Raw genomic sequence first — 26,400 nt, 5'->3', positions numbered from 1 at the left:
CTTTAAAAATTTCCCCTCTATCCTTTTATGCTGACAACCTGAAATCGAAGATATGCTTTCACTTTCACTCTTGTTGATAATGGTAAACAAGGGGAGCATGGTTTGGACAGCTCCGGGAATGGTCTAGCAGAGCTCTTGCACTAGCCTGCATTGTTGGCATTATTCTGCAAATATAGGCAAGCCAAAGAGATCCCTGGACATCTCTTGCTAAGGGGGACACTAAATATTTAGCTGCCACTACCATCAGATCCTTTCTTGACCCGGCCACTGCACATGCATTTGAGATAACACAGACACAGCGGGCAGCCATGTTGACTACCACTTCATCTCTTCAGGCAGTGACAATGACACAAACAGCAGAGGCTTCTGGTGCTTTTCTCCACACCACTGCATCTGCACCATCCTCTCCAGCTGCCTTCGCAGATGTACCTACCTACACTACCTCTCCTCCATCACCCTGCTCACCGGACACTATGTTGACTGCTCTACCACCCATTCTTGGCAGCTTCACAAGGGATAGGGGACCCCAAGGCTGTGAGCCATTACATTCAAACTCCTTCACATCAGAGTCTGGTGGCCCATACTATCTTGTGGCCATCTCCTGCCTATGTTCATTGGCACCACCCTCTTCAGGACATCCCTATCTGATACAGACACCTGGAGCTAATACAGACACCTGGAGCTGTTGTCCTGCCAGACGACATCATGACTGTTGCCTCTTCTCAAACTCCACCATTTCAACTATCTCACGGCTGGGCAACAATTCAGGACAAACCCATCTCCTTGTTTGACTACAATTTCAAGACACAGTTAGTACCCCATTGGGAATTTTGCTTTCTGAAACTTTCCCAACCATGGTAGCTACTCAAACTGAGTACCCCTCTGGGGCTTGGGCCAGCTGCCCCTTTGACAAGCAGATCCCTTCCTCCCAGGTCCCACAGCATTTGCAACACTCAACCCTATAGGCAGCACTTGCGCTTTCATCTGATTCAGACTCTGAGTTCACCCAGTTAGCTACTTGGAAAGACTGTAAAATATATCCCTACAAAGAAAGTCTTTCACCTTTTAATCTAGGGAGTTAAAGAAACCTGTTGGGCCAAAATTTGTATGTTGCCCACAGATTTATGTCATCTAACAGAGTTGATTTCATAGATGACAAACTGCAGTTGACTAAGCAATCGGTTTCCGCCCTGCAGACAAAATTTTCTGCTCAAGCCATTATTAGGTAGTTAAAGTGCCATATGGAAGATTCGGACAACAGAGGGAGCCACAATAATATAACAGTCAGAGGCCACTCAGAATGAATATCTTAAACATGACCAATCTGGTATGCCTCTTGTCCGTACACACTGAGAGGTATGGAAAGGAGATTAGGCCTCAGGGATTTCAAATCCCCGGGCCAGTAAAGCGGCCTTCCGGTCCCAGACAGAGCAGGATCATGGGACCAGGGGATGGGGAGGGGGTTCAATGTAATGTCACCTTACAGATTTTCTGTAAAGGTGAACTTACACTTTAAATTTGCTGCCAGACACTTTCCCTTGGTCTACACTGCACAAACCTCCAATAGAAAATCTGTGGGCGTAGCATTATTGTTTCATAAGAATATCATATTTGATATCTCTTGCTTTGTCATTGAGTCGGAGGGTTGTTACATTATTTTGCAAGGACGTCCCTGTGATAGCTTGATTATATTATGCAATGTATATACATCTAAGGTGACTCAAGTCTTGTTCATGCAGTGGGTTTTGTTCAAAATTGTCCTTATTTCCATCCAAGTGTAGTTCTAGGAGGGGATTTTTATCTCCCTCTTAACCCTTCACTTGATCGACATGCGCTAGGTGGCTCTACTAGAGCTCCTCCTACAGCTCGCCAATTCTTTTATGCCTTGACGCTCTTACTACACCTACCAAGCATTGCCATTGGTGCTGTAATGAGTATTTGCTTGAATCAGACCTGATTATAGCTCATTTACAATATGCTTTAGAGGAATGCTTTCAGCATATTCATCCCTCAAATATTTGTATTACAACCCTATGGGAAGCCCACAAAATGTTTTTTAGAGGCCACTTTATTCAGGAAGCCTCCACACTAAAGAAAAATACTCAAGAGCGGTGAGACCTACTATTGCGATATCTATCTCATTTGGAATTGAAACTTTGTGAACGTCCTAAGTGATCAACTTTGCGAAAAGTAGTCTCGACTAGAATTCAACTATGTTGACTTGGATGTTGGCTTGGAGAAAATAGAAAAAGCCTTAAGCCTAGTACACATGGGCTGAATACCGGGCAATATTGGACAGTTTAATAAAAAACGTCCGACATTCAGCCCTTGTGTATGGCAGCCAATCCAACAGAAGCCAGCCATTCGGTCGGCTTCTGTCAGACGAGCATGCTGGAAAACCAGCAGCTGACCGCCTCCCGTTCAGCACTCTCAGCCAATGGCGCTGACCGGAGTGTTCTGGCGGGGAGTTGTTCCCCTGTCAGAACACAATAGCTCAGCAGGAGAGATTGATGTACTAAGATTGGGTTGTTAGTACAGTAGCAACAGTGTGTGTACTAGGCTTTACTGTGTTTTTGCCAGCAGTTTTATGATAAAGGTAACAAACCTGATTTTTTTTTTTTTTTTTATAAATTTTTTATTTTCAATAAGTTTTTCAACAAATATAAATCAGCATAACAAAAGGAATAAGGAAAAGTCATGACAGTTTACACAGAAACAATCAAAATAAAAGTAGTGCAAACAATTGTATACATTGTAAAGAGACATGGTGAGGATATCTGTATAGATAGAAGTCAGCTTCTTCCCGAATTGGGTCATATATTAAGAAAGAAATAATTCCATACAGTATCTATGTTGCTAACTCAATTACATGTTCAAAACACAAGGATGCTCAAGAGAACATGTAAGTTGGAATCAAAAAGGAGCAGAAATGGAAGGCACAGAACAAAATTTTGAATCATCCCAAGGTTTCCAAATTTTTTCAAATTGGGGAATTTTACCTTCAGTTTTTGCTGTTAAATGTTCCATCTTACGCATATCTGCAACAATGGAAAGGACGTGGTGTAAAGTGGGAGTGTTGGTAGAGAGCCAAAGTCTAGGGATGGCTCTTTTTGCTGCCAAAAGTACAAAAGACCCTAGTCTCTGTAGTGGTTTAGGGATACCCAGGAAGGGTAGACCTAACAGGAAATGTATGGGTTTTAATGGAATAGATATGGCGAAAAGTGATTGCAATAGATTTTGTATCTCAGTCCAATATGTACTTAAGACATGACAATCCCAGAAAATGTGAAGGTGTGTACCTACGGACCGTCCACATCTCCAGCACAAATCAGAAAGAGACGCATTTTGGGCATGTAGCAACTCAGGAGTTTTGTACCATAGAAATATTATCTTAATGGCGGTCTCCTTTTGTGCCACGCATCTGGAAACTTTAAAAGCCGCCTCCCAGATTTTACCCCAATCCATTAATGAAACTGATCTGTTTAGCATTTTGGACCATTTTGTCATGTATCTATGTATGGAGTCATTTAAAGGGGGTGTTGTCTGGAGTATTTTATATATGGATGAGATTAGGTTTGGTTCGTAAGGGCCATTTGTACATAATAACTCAAAAGCAGTGGGATTTTCTAAGGATAAGGAGGGGAAGCAGGTTTGGAAAAATTTTTTAATTTGTAGGTAGAAGTATTCTGTAGATTTCGGTAGGGCGTGTTTTTCTTTAAGGACTGAGAAAGGTAAAAGTTTGTGTGTTACTGGGTGAACTAAATGTCGCAGCTGAAACATCTCCGCGTGTGTCCACGAAATTGTTCGCAGGTACGATAATCCGTCCGGAATTTCTGGGTTAAAAAGGAAATTCTGGAGAGGGGAGCAAGGTAAGGAGAGATGAAATTTGTCTCTACACCTTTTCCAGATTGATAGCGTAAAAAGCATCGGGGAGAGACACAGAGACCGTAGTTGGGGTATGAATTTCTGAGAGGAAGGCCATAATAGATAGCATGGATGTACAGGGGCAGTAATCCCCATTTCAATTTCGGCCCATCTATTTGCAGCCTTCCTTGAGGTCCATGTTGTCAATACTCTAAGATGAGAGGCATAGTAATATTTAATAAAGTCGGGGGAAGCTAGTCCACCTCTAGCTCTAGGAGAAAGGACTACCGATTGAGCAATTCTATGGGATGCATTGTTCCAAACAAAGTTAAGGCACTTTCTCTGGAGATTTTTCAACTGCGACATAGCGACCGGGACCGGAAGTGTTTCAAAAAGGTACAGTAATTTGGGCAAAACCGACATTTTGAGAACGTTAATCCTACCAAGAAGGGAAATTGGGATGGAAGACCAATGTTGTAGGAGTTTAGCAATTTCTGCGAACATAGGAGGGAAATTGGCTTGATAAAGAGAGTGGTATGAAGGAGTAAGATGAATTCCTAAATATTTTAGTGAAGTCTGGCACCATCTGTATTTAAACCTGTTTTGTAAGGAGCTGAGTATATCTGAGGGTATATTGATGGGGAGAGCTTCTGTTTTAGTCTGATTAATACAAAATCCTGATAAGGACCCAAATGTGGAGAGGGTTTCGTGTAAGAAGGGTAATGAAATCTCGGGGTGTGTGATGGTTAGCAGAATGTCGTCTGCGAAAAGAGAAAGTTTGTAGTCCTGATGTCGTAATGGGATTCCTCTGATATTAGGATGGGATCTGATAGCTGCTGCTAAAGGTTCTAGGCTTAATATAAATAATAGGGGCGACAAAGGGCATCCTTGTCTCGTACCATTACTGAGAGTAAATCGTTGCGAGATATAGGAGGACAGCTGGACTTGAGACGTAGGGAGGGAGTATAGGGTATGTAGGGCTCGTATAAAGGGGCCTGAGAATCCAAATCGGGTTAAGACTGCGAACATGAAGGGCCAACTTAATCGATCGAAAGCTTTTTGAGCATCTAAGCTCAAGACTATGGTGGGGCGTTTAGTTCTAGTTATTAGGTCTATCAGATCTATGGTTCTTTTTGTATTATCTCCAGCATGTCTCGAGGGAACAAATCCCACTTGGTCTCTGTGGATCAGGAACGTTAATAGTGGGGATAATCTATTGGCTAATATCTTAGTGAAAATTTTGTAGTCTGAGTTTAGTAAAGCAATTGGGCGGTAGTTGTCGGGTAGTGCAGGGTCTTTACCTGGCTTAGGGATTACCGTTATATTGGCATGTAAGAATTGTGAATGCGGGATGGATCCCTTAAAAAAGGAGGAAAATAGGGATTGTAGATAGGGGGTTAAAATATGTGTAAAGGTTTTATAATAGATGTAAGGGAGACCGTCAGGGCCCGGAGATTTGTGGGTTGGAAGGTTTTTAATCACCTCTCCTATTTCCTCTCCAGTAATCGGAGCGTTAAGAGAGGATAGATGGTCAGCAGAGATCTTTGGTAGTGGGAGGGAATTTATAAATTTATCAAACTCTGATTGCGAGAATTGAGGGTGTGAGTCAGGACCTAAACAGTTATAAAGCCGTTTGTAAAAATCACCAAAGACCTTTGACATAGTTTTCGGACAGTGTGTGGGGGTGCCATCAGATTGTATCAAGTGATCGGGTATAGATAGGAAGGGCCGAGGTTTTAATTTGTTCACTAGCATCCTATGTGGTTTGTTTGCATAGTCGTAAAATTTTTGCTTAGCCCACAACATGGATTTGGAAATTTGATTCATATCAAAAGACTTAATCCGATCCCGGATTGAGATGACATTTCTCAATTTTTCCACCGTGGGGGAGGCCAACAGAATTCTTTCTGCTGTTTGTAGTTGGGTAACAAGATCCTTTTTAAGTTGTACAGAATCTTTCTTTAGGCGTGAGCCTATAGCTATGCATTCACCTCTAAAAAAGGCTTTATGGGCCTCCCACAGGGTGGAAATCTCCGGGACAGAGCCATCATTAAGCTGGAAAAACTCAGTTAGTTTCTGCTGTAGTTGGGTTTGAGATAAAGGGTTTTTAAGCAGGGATTCGTTGAGGCACCAGTGGCAGGTTTTAGTAAAAGACTTCGTCAATAATACATCGAGTTCAATAGGTGCATGATCCTACCAGGTAATAGGATTTATTTCAGAAGATACTACATAGGGCAATAGAGGGCCTGTAATAAGGAAGTAATCTAGTCTAGAATAAGACTTGTGGGGATGAGAATAAAAAGTGTAGTGTTTTTGGGTCGGGTGTTTTATCCTCCAAGAATCAAATAGATTATGGGATCTAACTAGGATGTTGATAATTTCTTAGAGGAAGATTGTGAGGTGGTTTGGAATAGGGTTTTCCTGTCCCTGGTCGGGGACATACACACATTGAAGTCGCCTCCCATGATCATGAAAGGCTGGGAGAAGGGTTGTAGTTTCTCAAAAACTTTTTCAAGGAAACCGATCTGTCCTACATTTGGTGCGTAAATGTTAATTAAGGAAAAAGAGGTAGAAAAGTGACTACACTTCAGAAATATGAACCTACCGTGAGGGTCTAGGTAGGAGGAAAATATTTTTATTGGGCTTGTGCGTTTAATAAGAATTGCCACTCCCGCTTTGCCAGAGGGGTCAGAGGCAGTATATGCTATGGGAAAGTGTCTAGAAGCAAACTTAAAGGAGCCACTGGTCTTAAAATGGGTTTCCTGAACCATAATCACCTCTGCTTTGGATGATTTAAATTCTTTTAAGGCCTGCCACCTTTTGCCTATGGAATTTAGTCCCTTAACATTACAAGAATAGATTTTGAGGGCCATATTTGGTTAAACAAAAAAGTGCTAATGCAGTATAAAGACTGAGAGCATGTAACTGAGCATCCTTATAAAGGAACATTTGAAAATAAACATTTCTTACAATTGTTATAATAACGTAAGTACAACATTGTAAAAACATATATAGGTCAAAAAGAGAAAAAAGAAAAAAGACCTGCATATGAAAACTCCAAAGGAGGTAAAAAAAATAGGCACGAAATTGCATAGGAAGATGAAAAATGTTAAAAAAAGAAAAAAGAAAAAATAATTTTTGAAAAGCCTGAGAAAAAATTTCAGGCTGCCCAGGCAGAAGCCTTGGGTCATGAGGGGGGGCATGTTAGCCTGCAGGGATTAATAGAGGAGGGGGGAGATGGGTAGATCCTCGTCTCTGTTTTTTGTAAAACCAAAAAAGAAAAAACAGACTGGAGGAGCAAAGGTGTTTGGCATGTTATTATGAACATGTAGATAAATCTTAAGACAAGCTGGTATATGACAGAGAGGTATATATAAGAAAAAAAAAAAAAAAAAGTTAAAGGGGGGGGGGGGACCCCCAAGAAGGCATCTAACAGAGACATCAATAAGAGGTGTGACCTCTCAACAAAGTGACCCGGATGTGAGGTCACTAGGGTATCCATGGTAAATATTTTCTGGCCATGGAAAAAAGGGCAAAAATATTGAGAAAAAAGAAAATAAAAAAAAATAAGTCACATCAGGTTGGATATCTGTGACGATTGTCTCGTTGTGGGGTAGAGAAGTTCTTCTGGGATCTTCATTGAACTGGGGTCCAAATTTTGGCTGGTGTGGTAAGTGGTTTGGGGTTCGGAGCTTGGGGTATAGAATCTTCCTCAGGCAGTGGGGGAAGACCTAGGTTGCGGATAAAGGCTTCACTTTCGTAGAGATCTCTCAGGGAATGTTGAACACCATCTTTGGAAACGGTTAGACAGAAGGGGAATCCCCAGCGGTATGGAACTTGATGGTTTTGTAGGTGGGTAGTAACAGGACGGAAACTGCGCCTTTTGGCCAAAGTGATTGGAGACAGATCGTTGAATATTTGGATTTTGTGTTGTTTATAGTCAATACGTGACTTATTACGCGTTGAAAGTGTGAGGGTTTCTTTGCTCTCGTAGAAGTGGAAGCGGACAATGATATCTCTGGGGTTGGCAGTAGGAGGAGGTTTTGGGGCCAGAGATCTATGCGCCCTATCCATACGCCAGTCTATGTCCGGAATATGTGGGGCTAAAGTGACGAATAGGCCTAAAAGGTAGGGACGTATTTCCTTGTCGTTCACCGTCTCAGGGATTCCCCTAATCCTCAGATTCTGGCGTCTTTCACGGTTTTACAGGTCTTCCTGTTGGAGTTGAAGTAGGGAGACTGTATGTTTCAGGTTGGAGTTGTCTTCTTCGAGAACGTGTACATATTGGGTCAGTTCATCAAATTTGTTCTCCAATGTGTTGGTGCGTTCACCTAGTTGGTCGATTTCACCCCGTAACTCATGTGCTATTTTGCTCACTTCTTTAGCGATGCTGCGGGTTAATTCGTGTAGTAATGAGTTCAACTTTGTGTCTAGGACAGCTACTGTCACTACATCCACGAGGTGATCGGGTGGAAGAGAGTGTAGGGAGGATTGAGATCTGTTATCATCTTGGGTCATGCCTTTCGGCAGAGAATGTGGGTCAGCAGTGTCCGAGGATCTCGGTTGTTCACTGGAGATCGGGGATCTCTGTTTATATAAGAAGCGCTCCATGGTATTAGGGGTCTGCGACGTTGGCGGCGGGATAAAACCTCTGTATATTGCCTTCTGGAAACCAATCTTCCCCATGCAGTGTTAGGAAGGGTCTGATGTCTTGTTATGATATCGCTCCGGCGATTAATAGGGAACTGTTAGCTTTGTAGGAGCATCTCTTAAAGAGACGGGGATCAAAGGACTCCTCTTACATGTCTGCTTCCCTGCACGCCGGTCTGGAGGTGGTCACATTAAGGATCAGGGGGTGTTGAGATGACAGCTGTAAGATTTGCAGATGTAAGGCAGGATATGGTGTCTACAAGCAGTCAATAGATGATTAATCTGCAGGGAATAGGTTGTGGGGGTACTTGGAGTACCAAGATGGCCGCCGACTTCCAGGACTAGGCCGAAGTCGCGGTCTGTCCTGGAGGCTGAGGCCGGCCGGGGGGGGTCCTCCCTCGGGCCCAGAACGGGACTCTAGGGCCTCAGAAACGGGGACTCTGGGGCCAGATACTGTAGAGCAGCAGCGGGAGAGGGCTCGGGCAACAGCCCATGTACTCACAGAGTCCAGGATGGCCGGTGGATAAGCCCAGGAGTGGCGGCAGACTGCGGGGGGGTCTGGGACGGGGAGAGAGGGTCCCGCTCAGCTCCCCCTCATGCCGCCGGCATCCGCCTCCTCTCGGTGGTGGTTCGGATGTACCGGTCGGGAAGTCCCAGGCGAAGGATCCGATCGTCTCCCGGTCCGCACTGTAGGCGAGCGTCAGGTTCCGGACAGGCCGCAGGCCTCAATATGGCGGCGGTAGCTGAAAGTCCAGGGCAGGCCGGAGGCCTAAGGAGGCTCAGATGTGCCGATTTTCAGGCAAGATCCAGCCGGATCTGCAGTGGAGAGGGTTGGGGTCGTTCCCAGCAATGGATGGGCTTTTTCCCAGGGGAAATAAGGCTGGGATGGCAATGGATGGGATATGCCTGGACGGAGCACAGCATACACACGTCCTCCCTGTATCACGTCCGGCCACGCCCCCGACAACCTGATTCTTTTTTAGTAAATCAGTTACAAGATAAAGCTTTCAAATCTAGTGTATACCACACGTGTTCAAAAGCAAGTTGGGTTCCCTAGTATATGACCTAGAACATATAGCAGCGGGGTTTTTATCAGACCTATATTCGATAATAGCAGATTATCAATGACCCTATTTGTCCACTCTATCTCAGCATATTCTAGATTACCTAGCAAAATGCTCTTTACCTAAATTAATGCAGATGTTTTATTACTTAAAGCCCTAATAACACCTGAGAAACTATTGGCTACCATAAAATCCCTACCACTTCATAAATCATCCAGTCCTGACAGGTTGTCACTAGGGATGAGCCAAACACCCCCTGGTTCGGTTGGCAGCAGGCAAAAAATTTGTGCTAGCACTGTTAAAGTCTAAGGGATCGTGAAAAATCAAAAGTGCTAATTTTAAAGGCTTATATACAAGTTATTGCCATAAAAAGTGTTTGAGGACCCGGGTCCTGCCCCAGGGACATGTGTCAATGCAAAAAAAAGTTTTAAAAACGCCTGTTTTTTCGGGAGCAGTGATTTAAATAATGCTTAAAGTGAAACAATAAAAATGAAATATTTCTTTAAATATTGTGCCTGGGGGGTCTCCTTAGACTGCCTGTAAAGTAGCGCATCTTTCCCATGTTTATAACAGTACCACAGCAAAATGACATTTCTAAAGGAAAAAATGTCATTTAAAACTGCTCGTGGCTGTAATGTATTGTCAGATCCCAGCAATATAGATGAAAATCATTGAAAAAAACGGAGTGGGTTCCCCCCAGTCTGTTACTAGGCCGTTGGGTCTGGTATGAATATTAAGGGGAACCCTGCGCCAAAAATACCAAAAAAAAATGGTGTGGATGTCTCCCCCAAAATCCATACCAGGCCCTTCAGGTCTGGTATGGATATTAAGGGGAACCCTGCACCAAATTTTTTTTAAAAATGGCATAGGTCACTATATACTCTGAACAGCAGTATATATACTATACAGCCTGCCCTATATACTCGCAAGAAATATTGGGCCTTAGGTGTTAGTGGTGCCAGAACACTGTAACCCCTCATAGATACTCTTGTTGGGTGCAGGAACGGGCCCTGCTGTTAAATGTTATATAAAAAATTGTAATTACATGGCCCTGTTAAACAGGGGCAGAAAAATTGGGCCTTTGTTTTTGGTGGAGCCAGAACACTGTAACCCCTCACAGTTACTCTTGTTGGGCACAGGAACAGGCCCTGCTTAACTATTATTTCAAAAATTATAATTACATTCCCCTCTTAAACAGGGGCAGAAAAATTGGGCCTTTGGTTTTGGTGGCGCCAGAAAACTGTAACCCCTCACAGTTACTCTTGTTGGGCACAGGAACAGGCCCTGCTTAACTATTATTTAAAAAATTGTAATTACATGCCCCTGTTAAACAGGGGCAGAAAAATTGGGCCTTTGGTTTTGGTGGCACCAGAACACTGTAATGCCCTGTACACACGGTCGGATTTTCCAACAGAAAATGTGTGATAGGACCTTGTTGTCGGAAATTCAGGCCGTGTGTGGGCTCCATCACACATTTTCCATCAGAATTTCTGACACACAAAGTTTGAAAGCTTGCTATAAAATACATTTTTAACAAAATCCGTTGTCGGAAATTCCGATCGTGTGTACACAAATCCGACACACAAAGTGCCACGCATGCTCAGAATAAATTAAGAGCGAAAGCTATTGGCTACTGCCCCATTTATAGTCCCGACGTACGCGTTTTACACCACCGCGTTTACAACGATCGGATTTTCCGACAACTTTGTTGACCTCTGTGACCGTGTGCATGCAAGACAAGTTTGAGCCAACATCCGTCGGAAAAAATCCATGGATTTTGTTGTCAGAATGTCCGATCAATGTCCGACCATGTGTACAGGGCATAAGCCCTCATAGTTAATCTTGTTGGGCACAGGAATGGGCCCTGCTGTGAAATATTGTATAAAAAATTTTAATTACATGCCCCTGTTAAAGTTGGAAAAAGAAAAAAGAAAAGTTGGGCCTTGGGTGGTGGTGGTGGTGCCACAACACTGAAACCCCTCACAGATGCTCTTGTTGGGTGCAGGAACGGGCCCTGCTGTGAAATATCATATCAAAAATTGGAATTACATGCCCTTGTTAAACAGGGCCAGAAAAAGTGGGCCGTGGGTGGTGGTGGTGATGCCACAACACTGTAACCCCTCACAGTTACTCTTGTTGGGCGCCGGAACGGGCCCTACTGTGAAATATTACATCAAAAATTTTAATGACATGCCCCTGTTAAACAGGGTTAGAAAAATTGTCGCCTTTGGTTTTGGTGGTGCCAGAACAGTGTAAGCCCTCACAGTTACTTTTGTTGGGTGCAGGAACAGGCCCTGCTGTGAAATATTATATCAAAAATTGTAATAACATGTACCTATTAAACAAGGGTAGAAAAAGTGGGCCTTGGGTGGTGGTGCCACAACACTGTAACCCCTCACAGTTACTCTTGTTGGGCACAGGAACGATCCCTGCTTTGAAATATTATATCAAAAATTGGGCCTTGGGTGGTGGTGGTGCCCTAAACCAAAAAATATTGTTGGAAGCTAGCATCATCAAGATTGAGGAGGAATAGGATAGTCAGCATAAGCAGTCTTCAAGGGATCCCAGAACCATAGAAAATTCAATCAGTTACATCAGCATTAGGTGCTTGATAGCTACTGATCTAAGACTGATTCATTTTAATGAATGTGAGCCTATCAACAGAGTCTGTGGACAGGCACACTCTTTAAAGCGGAGTTCCACCCATTTAAAAGTCAGCAGCTACAAAAAGTGTAGCTGCTGACTTTTAATAATGTGGACACTCACCTTTCCCACGGTCCAGCAATGCAGGCGAACAAAGCCCCGCTCCTCCCCCCTCCTCTATGTGGCACTGGCATTGTAACTGTGGGCGCCCGGCTGTGGCTTCACAGCAGGGCACGCACTGCACCCGCACTGAGACACGCTGCACGCTATGAATGGCCGGGCATTCTTCTGGGACCTGTGAAGTGTCCCAGAAGAATGCAGGAAGGGAGGGGGGAGAGGTGAACTTCCTTCTGGCACCGCAGAGCCCCTGGAGGAAGTAGGAGCTGGATGCCTTTAAAAAGAGGGTATCCACTCCCCCCCAAAAAAAATGACATGCCAAATGTGGCATGTCAGGGGGTCACCATCACTTAAAGCGGAAGTTCCATTTTCGGGTGGATCTCCGCTTTAAACCGTTAAATGTGCATTCAGAAAGCATGCTGGATGCAGGACAGGCCAATAGCTCAATTGCATATTGAGCAAGTTCTGGCCAGTGGTCCATCCTCAAGACGCAGTAACCTAGTGGATGCTTTGTTGGAAAGGTCTCCAAGTCTGCTCTTGCCCCTAGATATTCCTGCACCATATAATGCAGATGCGGGAGATGGTTGCTTGAACCGATCAGACCTTTGGCTGAAGGACTGATCGGCTGGGGACTAAAAAATTGTTTAAAGGCATTGGTCAGCTGGTCACCTTCTCCACCAATCTTCCTCTGATGAACGAAGCCTCCCAGGGTCTGGAAATGCGTTACACAAACCTTTCTTCAAGGCCTCCAGAAGATGTTTCATCCTCTGCTCCCTGTCAGAGAGCTCACCTTGCTGGTCATGGTATTGGCCGCCTTGGGGCGTGCCTGTGAGCAAGCCGGCATATTTAGGTTTGTCAGGCACTCTGTTCAGTGCTGCCTGATCATCAGCTTCCTGTGCCATAGTTCCTGTTTCCTGTCTTGTCTTCCTGTTTACCTGATCTCCTGACGACCCGGATTTCCCTTGGATTCTCCTGTTTGCTGCCTGTACCTGACCTTGGCCTGTTTGACTCCGCTTCTGCCTGCTCCTATTGTACCTTGCTGCCAGTCTGTTGCCGAACCCTGCTTGTGTCCCGATCTGCCTGTCTTGCTCCCGCTCAGCACCTGTTACCAGTGTCACGGACTACTGACCTGTTGTCTGAAGGTCATCTCTCATCCTGTACCTGGATCTCTTCAGAAGGCTCTCATACCATTCCGCACTCTCGTGCCTCCTGTCTGCTCTACCAGGAGCCGTGAGTCGGATAAGTAAGGGAGTCTACCCTCTGCCCAAGCGGACTCATCAGTCTGGTAAGTGAAAGTCTGACACTCCCTCTGTGAAGGCAGGATGAGTTCTGCAACTTTACCCTTGTAACGTGAATCAAGAAGGGTTGCCAGCCAGTAATGATCCCTCTCCCTGATACCACAAATTCTAGGGTCCCTTCGCAGGCTTTTCAGAATCAGGGAGGCCATGCTGCGTAAGTTTGCAGAGGCACTCGATTCTGAGTCCTCTGGGTAACTAAGGATCGCATTATCTGTAACTACCTCCTCGTAGCAACGCACAACTCCTTGGGTTTCTGGGGACTGAAAACCATGACCTGCATGCTTTGGCCAATCCCAGCGCCCTCAGCTAAGAGAGTCATAATTGGCCAAAGGCAGGGTGCCTTTGACCAATCATGGCTCAGGGTGACTAAGTCCACACCCCACACTATATTAGGGTGCCTGCACGTTGGCCATGACTATGTTGTTGGCGTGGACGGAGAGAGAGTGTCATTTAGATTGAGTAGGCAGACAGGCAGGTTATATATATATATATATATATATATATATATATATATATATATATATATATATATATATATATATACACTGCATCCAGTTTAGCTATATCTGACTGCAGGCCATTCCTGGTGTACTTTTTCTAATATACTTCAGGCGGTGTGCACAGGCGGTGTGCACAGTACACAGTGCACAGTACTGTGCACCCATAGTGCAGTTGCTACTACTTTTCTGGTGGTGTACACAATACATTACACCCATAGTTGTTATTACACTTCTGTTGGTGTACACAGTACTGTGCACCCATAGTGCAGTTGCTACTACTTTTCTGGTGGTGTACACAGTACACAATACATACAGTGCACCCATAGTTGCTATTAGACTTCTGGTGGTGTACACAATACCATGCAACCCTAGTGCAGTTGCTACTACTTTTCTGGTGGTGTACACAATACATACAGTGCACCCATAGTTGTTATTACACTTCTGTTGGTGTACACAGTACCGTGCACCCATAGTGCAGTTGCTACTACTTTTCTGGTGGTGTACAAAGTACACAATACATACAGGGAATAACGTGAGCCTAGAGAGAAGGGGTGCCCAAGAAGGTCAAGAAACTGGCAGTCATGTTCCCCCAGCTGCAGAATACTGCCAAGGTTGCTCCAGTGATGAGGAGGGAGAGGATGATAAGGTCACTGACTCTACTTGGGTGCCTGATAGAAGAGAGGAGGAGGCACATCTCCAACAAGGCAGGATGCCCTCCAGGGGGCAGCTTAAGGGCAGCCACCCTATTGCATCACACCGCAGAGCCATGCAGGTGCAGGGCGCTGCTGACTCCCCGCATATTTTGCAAAGTTCTTTGGTGTGGGCCTTTTTTGACACGTGTGCAGCAGATCGCACCGTTGCTATTTGCAACATATGGTATAGAAATAGGTGTCCCAAGTACTTGCGGCCAATCTGGTACACCAACATCCGATTTTAGCAGGCAAATTTCCCTACCCCAGTTGCTAAAACGTCTAAAGAAATTTGGTCTCAGCCATCCACATGCTCAGCGTCTGAATGCTAGCTTGGCCAAATTGCTAGCACTGCAACTGCTGCCTTTTCAGCTGGTAGACTCTGCCCCCTTTCATGAATTTGTGGAATGTGCGGTACCTCAGTGTCAGGTTCCCAAATGCCATTTCTTTTCACGGAAGGCCATTCTGGCTCTCTACCAGCATGTGGAAGGCAATGTCTTGGCCAGTAATATGTATAAGGTGCATATTACAGCTGACTTCTGGTCTAGCAGGCATAGACAGGGACGTTACCTTTCTTTCACGGCGCACTGGGTAACTCTGCTGGCAGCTGGGAAGGATGCAGGGCAGGGTTCAATATTGTTAGAGCTTGTTCCGCCACCACGCCTCCAAAATGCTAGTAGTGGTGATTCTGCCACAGCTCTCTCCTCCACCCCCTCCTCTTCTTCTTCCTCTATGGCGTCTTCCTCTGCAGATTTGTCCTCTGAACCAGCGGTGCTCCGTAGGCATTCAAGGAGCTACGCAGGCACTCCGGCAAAAAGATGCTATGTGGTGCTTGAGTTGGTCTGCTTAGCGGACAGGAGCCACACTGGAGCAGAGATTCTGGCAGCTCTGCAGGTGCATGCTCAGAGGTGGTTGACGCCACGCCAGCTTTAGCCAGGAATGGTTGTATGTGACAATGGCACCAACCTCCTCTCCACCCTCCAACAGGGACACTTGACCCATGTTCCCTGTTTGGCTCCTGAATTTGGTGGTGCAGCGGTTCTTGAGCAGGTACTCGGGCTTACAGGATCTCCAGAGGCAGGCCAGGAAAGTTTGTGGTCATTTCCACCAGTCATATAATGCCAGTGTTAGGCTGGCTGACATTCAAAGAGACTGTAACCTGCCCAAGAACTGCTTCATTTGTGACATGCCCACTGGGTGGAACTAAACGTTGGCAATGCTGCACATGCAGCAGAGGGCTATCAATGAGTACCTGTGTGAGTATGGCACCAGGACAGGGTCAGGGGAGCTTGGCTTTTTTTTGCCACGCCAGTGGCTACTGATCAAGGATGCATGCACTATCCTGTCATCATTTGAGGAGGCCACGAGGATGGTGAGCAGTGACAGTGCATGCATCAGTGATATTGTCCCTCTTGTCTTCCTGTTGGAGCACACGCTTCATGGAATAATGGACAGGGCACTTGAGGCAGAACAGGGGGAGGAAGAGGAGGACTTCCTTACCTCTCAAGGCCCCCTTTATCCAGATAGAACTCCTGTGGGCCCACCGATCACACAGGAATAATAAGAAGAGGAGGATTGTGTCAGCATGGAGGTGGAGGATAACAATAAGCATCAGCAGCAGTCTTAAAGGGATAGTTTTTAGTCCCCAGAAACCCATGGAGTTGTATGTGGCTAGGAAGAGGTTGTTGAGGATCATGTGATCCTTAGTAACCCAGTGAACTCAGGATTGAATGCCTCTGCAAACTTATGCTACATGGCCTCCCTGATCCTGCAAAGCCTGCGAAAGGACCCTAGGATTCGTCGTATCAAGGAGAGGGATCATTACTGGCTGGCAACCCTTCTTGATCCACATTACAAGGGTAAGGTTGCAGAACTTATCCAGCCTTCGCAGAGGGAGCAGACGATGAAACATCTTCAGGAGGCCTTGCAGAAAGGTTTGTGCAATGTGTTTCCAGAGCCTGGGAGGTTACAATTTCCTGGTGCTGGACAACGTGTTGCTGAGGCTTCATTCAGTCACAAAAAGAGCGATGGAGAAGGTGGCCGGCTGACTGATGCCTTCAGACATTTCTTCAGTCCTCAGCACCAAGGTCTGATCGGTTGCAGCAACCATCGCCAGCGTCTGAATTACATGGTGCAGGAATATCTAGGGGCAAGATCAGACTTGGAGACATTTCCAACAGAACATCCACTGGGTTTCTGGGTCTTGAGGATGGAACACTGGCCAGAGCTTGCTCAATATGCAATTGAGCTACTGGCCTGTCCTGCATCCAGCGTTCTTTCTGAACGCACATTCAGTGCTTCTGGAGGATTTGTAACTGATCACAGAGTGCACCTCTCCACAGACTCTGATGATCAGCTCACATTCATAAAAATAAATCAGTCTTGGATCACCAGCTACCAAGCACCTGATGCTGATGTAACCGAATTATTTTTCTATGGATGTGGGATTCCTTGAAGACTGCATATGCTGAGTGATTATCCTATTATGCTGAGTGACTATCCTATGCCTCCTCAATCTTCATGATGATAGCTTCTAAGAATATTTTTGGTTCAGGGCACCACCACCACTGCCTAATTCCCAAATTTTCTGCCCCTGTTTAACAGGGGCGTGTAATTACAATTTTTGATCAAATATTGAACAGCAGGGCTCGTTCCTGCGCTCAACAAGAGTATCTGTGAGGGGTTGCAGTGTTGTGGCACCACCACCACTGCCTAAGGCCCAATTTTTCTGTCCCTGTTTAACAGAGGCGTGTAATTACAATTTTTGATCAAATATTTAACAGCAGGGCTCATTCCTGCGCTCAACAAGAGTATCTGTGAAGCTTTACAGTGTTATGCCACCACCACCACCGCCTAAGGCCCAATTTTTCTGCCCGTTTAACAGGGGCATGTAATTACAATTTTTGCGCTAAAATTTCACAGCAGGGCCCAATCCTGCGCTCACCAAGAGAATCTGTGAGGGGTTACAGTGTTGTGGCACCACTACCACTGCCTAAATCTAATTTTTTCTGCCCCTGTTTAACAGGGGTGCACAATTACAATTTTTGATCTAATATTTCACAACAGGGCCCATTCCTGCTCTCAACAAGAGTATCTGTGAGGCTTTACAGTGTTGTGTCACCACCACCACTACCACTGCCAAAGGCACAATTTTCTGCCCCTGTTTAACAGGGGCATGTAATTACAATTTTTGAAATAATAGTTAAGCAGGGCCTGTTCCTGTGCCCAACAAGAGTAACTGTGAGGGGTTACAGTGTTCTGGCGCCAACAAAACCAAAGGCCCAATTTTTCTGCCCCTGTTTAACAGGGGCATGTAATTATAATTTTTGAAATAATAGTTAAGCAGGGCCTGTTCCTTTGCCCAACTAGAGTAACTGTGAGGGGTTACAGTGCTCTGGCTCCACCAAAAACAAAGGCCCAATTTTTCTGCCCCTGTTTAACAGGGCCATGTAATTACAATTTTTTATATAATATTTAACAGCAGGGCCCGTTCCTGCACCCAACAAGAGTATCTATGAGGGGTTACAGTGTCCTGGCACCACTAACACCTAAGGCCCAATTTTTCTGCAGAGTATATAGGGCAGGCTGTATAGTATATATATTGCTGTTCAGAGTATATAGTGACCTATGCCATTTTTTAAAAAAAATTGGTGCAGGGTACCCCTTAATATCCATACCAGACCTGAAGGGCCTGGTATGGATTTTGGGGGAGACATCCACACCATTTTTTTTTTGGTATTTTTGGCGCAGAGTTCCCCTTAATATCATATATAATATTTCACAGCAGGACCCGTTCTAGTGCCCATCAAGAGTAACTGTGAGGCTTACAGTGTTCTGGTACCACCAACACCTAAGGCCCAATTTTCTGCAGAGTGTATAGGGCAGGCCATATAGTATATACAGGAGGTCTCCTATTTTCAAACATCGGACTTACAAATGACTCCTACAGTACTTACAAACGGAGGGAGACAACAGGAAGTGGACAACAGGAAATCTATACCTAGGAAGGGAAAATTTTCTCCTGTAAGAGTTAATATGGGAAAAAGGTGTCTCCACTGATGCTTTATCACCAATCCTAGTTTTCCTAATAACCCAAAATTTTCAAAATCCAATTGTCATTGGGACAGAAAGTGAGATGAAATTTTCTGAACAGGGGCATAGACAGCAAAACAAATGTTTCAGGGGTGATAACCCTGCCCTATGTTATCCAAAAAGCTTAAAAATAGATTTTTTTGGCTGGAGCTACACTTTAAAAATGTACCTGTTCCAAATTACAAACAGATTCAACTTAAGAACAAACCTAAAGTCCCTATCTTGTTTGTAACCCGGGGACCGCCTGTATACTGCTGTTCAGAGAATATAGGGCCTGGGGGCCCCACGCCTTTTTTTTCTAATTTGGGTGTGGGGTTCCCCTTAATATCCATACCAGACCCAAAGGGCCTCTGGGGGGGGGTACCCATGCCGTTTTTCTCAATGATTTTCATCTATATTGCCGGGACCCGACATTACATTACAGCCGAAAGCAGTTTTAAATGACTTTTATTCCTTTAGAAATGTCATTTTGTGCAGGGACTGTTCTAAACACGGGGAAAATGCGTCACTTTACAGGCATACTATAGTCACCCCCCAGGCATGATATTTAAAGGAATATTTCACTTTTATTGTTTCACTTTAAGCGTTATTAAAATCACTGCTCCCGAAAAAACAGCAGTTTTTATCATTTTTTTTGCATTGATACACGTCCCCTGGGGCAGGACCCAGGTCCCCAAACACTTTTTATGACAATAACTTGCATACTAGCCTTTAAAATAGCACTTTTGATTTTTCACGTTCAAGTCCAATGGACTTTAACAGTGTTCGCATGTTCGCACAAATTTTTTGCCTGTTTGCATGTTCTGCCGCGAACCTAACCGGGGGTGCTCGGCTCATCCCTAATGCTGACACATTCCTTCTCCTCTTCTTTCTGTGTGTGTTGGCAGGCCAGCAGGAATGCTATCTGGATAAAGGGGGCCTTTAGAGGAAAAGAAGTCCTCCTCTTCCTCCCCCTGTTCTGCCTCAAGTGCCCTGCCCATGATTCCACGAAGTGTGTGCTCCAGCAGGAAGACTAGAGGGACAGTGTCACTGATGCATGCATTGTCGCTACTCACCATCCTTTTGGCCTCCTGAAATGGTGACAGGACAGTGCATGCATCCTTGATCAGTAGCCACTGGCATGACGAAAAGAAGCCAAGCTCCCCTGACCCTGTCCTGGTGCCATACTCGCACAGGTACTCATTGATGGCCCTCTGCTGTGTATGCAGCCGACTGCAGCCAACATTGAGTTCCACCTGGTGGGCATGTCACAAATGAGGCGGTTGGTGGGCAGGTTGCATTCCCTTTGAATGTCAGCCAGCCGAGCACTGGCATTGTATGACCGGCGGAAATGACCACAGACTTTTCTGGCGTGCCTCAGGAGATCTTGTAAGCCTGGGTACCTGGTCAAGAACCGCTGCACCACCAAATTTATGTGTGCTAAACATGGAACAAGTCAAGGGTCAAGTGTCCCTGTCGGAGGGCGGAGAGAAGGTTGGTGCCATTGTCGCATACAACCATTCCTGGCTGAAGCTGGCGTGGCGTCAACCACCTCTGAGCCTGCACCTGCAGAGCTGACAGAATCTCTACCCCAGTGTGGCTCCTGTCCCCTAGGCAGACCAACTCAAGCACCACATGGCATCTTTTTAGTCTGGCTGCTTGCGTAGCCTATTGAACACTTACGGAGCACTGTTGGTTCAGAGGACAAATCTGCAGAAGATGCCATAGAGGAAGAAGAAGAAGAGGAGGGGTTGGAGGAGAGAGCTGTGGCAGAATCACCACTAGCATTTTGGAGGCGTGGTGGCAGAACAAGCTCCAACAACACTGAACCCTGTCCTGCATCCTTACCAGCTGCCAGCAGAGTTACCCAGTGCGCCGTGAAGGAAAGGTAATGTCCCTGCCCATGCCTGCTGGTAATATGAAACTTACTGCTGACCACCCTGTCCGAGGCCCAAACATTGACTTCCACACGCCGGTAGAGAGCCGGAATGGCCTTCCTTGAAAAGAAACAGCGTTTTGGAACCTGCCACTGAGGTACAGCACATTCCACACCCCTATACACCCTCTTTCCTATGGGGCTCTCACTGCACAGACTTGGGCACTACTATTAGCTCAGATTCAATTTATGAAACTGGCAATGCACCAAAGATAAATTCCATTTGACCATTACAAAGTCCTTATTGACTTCTTTTCTATGCAACCCAAATATTCCTGATAGTTTGTCTACATCAATGATACTGCCCTGGAAAACAAGTTCTTTGTTTAAATTAAGAGATATAGTTGATCTCTGCACACTCCGGCTGTTGCCGTTTTCTGACCTTTAAAACATATGTTCTTCCTACCTCTTTTTACAAATTCGTGCACAGTCCTCTATGAGAGATCCAGTTTTTGCTCGCTTGACTCCTTTTGAAAGGATATGTTCGGAAGGTCCCTCCAGAAAAGCTTTGATTTCCAACATGTACTGTATTGTGTACTAACTACCATTGTGGTTAAAGCATTTTCTAAGCATCCTCACATATTAAAATGGAAAGCACTATTGGGCCAAGAACTCTCCATGGAAACAAAGCAGGCACTTTGGTCACAAGCCTATAAAAGCTCCATGCTTGCATGGTCTATAAAGAAAATGCTTATTAAATAATGATGTTATGGTATTACTCTCCTGAACACTACATTTCAATTGCTAACATGTATTGGAGATGTAACTCAGTGGTGGTATCTCCGTTTCACATCCTGTGGACATGTCCAACAATCATACCTTTTCGGGAAAAAGTCAACTCACTACTTTCTAAAGTAGCTGAAATGCCAATTTTCCTTGAACCGCTAACACATCTCATAGGCCTTCCTGTTCGAGACCTAGGGAAAAATCATAAAAAAATAATTGTCACATATCCTTATGGCAGCTAGATGCTTGATTACTGCCAGGTGGAAACAGACATCACCCCCTACATTTTGAGATTTATTACATTGCATTAAGGAGATGAGATCCATGGAATAACTCACAGTTAGATTACGTAACAATTTAGCTAAGTTTACCGCTATATGGGATAGCTGGGACAATTACTTGACTTTGAGTACCCCTAATTATGTTGGATTGGAATACACCTAGTGGCTTTCTTTCATCTTTTTTCCTGAGTCTGGTACCCTATTTTTCTAGACTAGATTTCTCTTTGTCCTTGATACATTCCAGTCTCTAGCCATTTTATTGGCTGCTGCTTAATGGTATCATGCATTACTCCTCCATCTTTTTTGTATTTGAATACTATTGTCCGGATTGAACCACTCTGAGGGTATTTAAGTTGCTTCACTGCTGCCTACCCCTGCTGATATTTTTATCACAGTGGATGTCATTTTTCTAATATTTCTCAATGTTTTATCTGTACATTCTTATGTTATTGTGGTATATGGTATGTATGAAATATCTTTTTTTTTCATCTTTTCTTCAGAATTCTTTTTTTCCGGTAAATTTCAAAATTCTTTCTTTAATAAACAGTTATATAACAAAGAAAGATAATGGTAAACAAAATGAACAGAGAGGGTGAATCTCTCCAACAGGAGCACTCTCCACTCTATCCAAAACTAAAAAAGTTTTGCCTTTAGTTATACTTTAACGTTAAATGTCTGTTTTTCAGTTTTCAATCATTCTGAAAGGCTTGGAAAACAGACAGGCAGTAAATGGGTTATGAGCAATTACTGGTTGTAAACCTTTGCAACAGATAAACTCAGTCACCACAATGGATTAAAAGTCTATTGACCTAGCTGGAAATGTTTTCTTCAATGTCATTGAAGAAACATGTTCAAAACAGCAGATTATAGAATATCTACAAACGTGCATATATACTTGTCAGATGGCAAAATACTTTAACGCGGTTGTAAAGTCTAAAAAAAAAAATTATTTAAAAACAAATATACTTATGCCGTGTACACACGATCGGACATTCCAACAATGAAATCCTGGGATTTATTTCCGACGGACTTGTTTGCATACACACGGTCACACAAATGTTGTCGGAAATTCCGAACGTCAAGAACGCGGTGACGTACAACACGTACGTCGAGCCGAGAAAAATTAAGTTCAATATCCAATGCGGCTCTTCTGCTTGATTCCGAGCATGCGTGGAATTTTGTGCGTCGGAACTGTGTACACACGATCGGAATTTCCGACAATGGATTTTGTTGTCGGAAAATTTGAGAACCAGCTCTCAAATTTTTGTTGTCGGAAATTCCGACAACAAATGTCCGATGGAGCCTACACATGGTCAGAATTTCTGACAACAGGCTCACATCGAACATTTGTTGTCGGAAATTCCGATCGTCTGTATGCGGCATTACTGTTATGTGCAATGTTATTGTACAGAGCGGCACTGAACCTCCAGTTCTGGAGTCCCTTGTGGGTGCTCTTGGCTCCCACTCTTCTCTGAATGCCATCATGGGGGGAGATGCAAATACTGGGACATTTTTACCATAATGCAAGGAATGCATTAAGATAAAAAATGTCTAGCCTTTACAACCGCTGAAACAGAGACTAAAGCTGGGTATACACATACTGAAATTTGGCCGGTTCAGCAGGAACCTGAAAAATTTCGGTACATGTGTACCACTGTCTAGTTTAACAGTACAGAACAGTCTTGCTGGAAAAGCATCATTCAAGGCTGCAAGGGCTGCTCTGTGTATTCTGATGGGGGGTGGAGTCCCTGCTGTCAGAATACAGCATGGGAGATCCTTGCATTCACATCACTTGTGTTGATGCAAGGATTTGTGAATTCTTTTTGGTTCAACCTGCTGTTTGAACAAAAAAAAGAACATGCATGTATATCCTGCTTTACACAATGCTCCACCTAAATTATGTATCTATTATATACAAGGTGGAGTGATTTACAATCCAGTTGTAGCGTTTTGCTGTGACAGTTACCAAGTAAGTAAAGACTATAGGTAGTATCATAATCATACTACCAATTTTCTTCAAAAGAATTAACTAAGATATCAGATGGCGGATCTTGTGTATGTAAAAGTGATCATTGAAATCAAAATGCTCATAACACTCAAAATCATAAATGCATAAACATAAATTATACATACAGACTGGTGTAAATGTGCATTTTCAATTGAACGACCTCCACCTTTTGGCACTCTATCACCTTTTTAGTATAACACTCACTACAAAGATCATATACCAGTGGTGGAACTACCAGGGTCGCAAAGGTTGCACTAGCGACCGGGCCCTGGTCTTCCTCCTCCAGAGTTGCTTGTCGTAAAGCTCTGAGCTGAGAGCGTCTCTCTTGTACAGCCCAGAGCCTGCACTGACAGATCCCCTGCGTCCTCCCTTGCACAGTTGGGAGAGGAGAGACGATAGCTGGCACTGATAGGCGGCACTGATGGGCACTAATAGGCAGCACTGATGAGCACTGATAGGTGGCACTGATGATCTGATGCACTAATGGGCACTGATAGGTAGCAATGATAGATGGCACTGATGGGCACAGATAGGCAGCACTGATGGACACTGATAGGCAGCACTGATAGGCTGCACTGATGGGCACTGACAGGCAGAATCGATGAGCACTGATAGGTGGCACTGATGTGCAATGATAGGCAGCATTGATGAGAACTGATAGGTGGCACTGGTAGGCAGAACTGATGGGGCTGCACTGATAATCAGGGCACAGAATACGCTGAATGCACGCCCCAGGGGGCACATGGGAGACAGGGTTCTTGGAGGATGTCTGTGGACTGCCTCCCAGAACTGAAAGCCCAGGGCTTGGATGGAAGGGGGAAGGGGGAAGGGGGTCAAGGGGGCTCTTCGTGGTTTCTTGCACCGGGGCCCTGAAGGTTCTATTTATGCCTTTGTCATATACAATTATTCTTTTACACCAGGTCCCAAGTAGATACTTGTGGATGCAGTCAGCAACGGTAACCCACCAATTTGATTCAGCCTACAGGAAGACAACGCAGAAGAGCCTTCAGATCACAAACCTAAGCACTGCAGGCTGGTCGACAAGTCCAACGTTGAGGGCCGCTGATGCAAAATTATCTATATTATCTACACATTTTAGATGAAGGACTTTGAGAACTAAAGAGAATACCATTTAATTTTGTGTACTGTAGTGTCAAACTCAACCCAACAATGAAAAGTCAATGAGTCTATTATTTTACTTGTGTATTAAGCTCCATTCACACCTGTGCAATACAGGAACACAAGCAAAGCTGTGTGTGGTCCCGTGGCACACAAAAAATGAACACTTTTTTTTTGCTGGTGTGCTGCTGTGCCATTAACTCCTAATGGCACCCAAACACACCTTGCTAAAATACGTGAAATAGCAGATGCCAAAATGCATAGTACAATACATTTTGGTGCAGTGCAGATAAAAAAATGTACCATGATTTAGATGTGATAGGCGGCCCATTTAAATGAATGAACTGCCCTACAGCAACACTTGGCAACGCATGTAAAAATGCATAGCAACAGCACATTGCTCAGATGTAAACCCTGCCATACTACATGTTGCTGGTGTATGTGTTTTTAATTGTGTCCACAGGGAATAAAAACGCTAAGCCATACAAAACCTTTTAATTTGTTTTTGTAAAAGTGAATCAGGTGGCTGTATAGCCACCCAATAACTTTTACAGTGGAGGCAGTGCCACTTCCCTTCCAAGGCTCCCAGGCTCTCCTGCTCTTCCTGTGAGACCAGGACTACATCAAATGCTTTCAGGAAGGCGAGTGGAAGGAAATCAAGGAACATCAGTTCCCGGATCTCCTCTGCTGTTTATGAAACCGGAAGCATTTCAGAACTGTGTTTCCTTGGCTGTTACAGCCAGGGATGCAGCAAATCAAGCAAAATGTGTGCTTGATTAGAAGCATTGAAGGGTAGGAGAGACCTGTCACCTGTCCAATGCTATAACATAAGGGGCTTGTTAGCAAAAAGAAGTCTCTCCAAAATAGATGCGTTTCCTAAACGGGCGCACAGACAAAAAAAAGAAAAAGGATTTGAGATTTAATAATTTCATATTATTAGAAGTTTGGGGCTTTAGACTTCTGTAAATACTACTCCTTTACGTAGCAAGCACAATAATCCTACAAGAGACACTCGTTTCTATACAGTCCATTTCCTATCTGATCAATATGAGATTTACATCTACAGACTCAGCTATACATGGCAGAAAAATCTCCATAACTTATGTATGCAGACAGTGACAAGCAAATTGAATTTGATTAATTATAAAAAAAAATGCATCATTTCTGAAAATTTAGGGAAGCATTGGATGTAGCTGTCAGCATTAATATTATATGTCGTTTTTAACAGGTCTTGATATTTTTTATATAAATGTATTTAATTATTTATTCGGTCTAGTACTGAATAGACTCTGATGTCTGACCCGACATTAGCATAGGTTGCCTGTGAAACTAATGAAATGTGTTAGTGGCTGATTTTGCATTACAATGTATTATGAAATAATACAGGAAAAGCATAGAAAACCTCAGACAGATTATTATATTGCATTAAAAAGG

This window comes from Aquarana catesbeiana, linkage group LG05 (assembly GCF_042186555.1).
Source record: "Aquarana catesbeiana isolate 2022-GZ linkage group LG05, ASM4218655v1, whole genome shotgun sequence".
NCBI lineage: Eukaryota > Metazoa > Chordata > Amphibia > Anura > Ranidae > Aquarana > Aquarana catesbeiana.
This window is presented reverse-complemented; position numbering follows the sequence as displayed.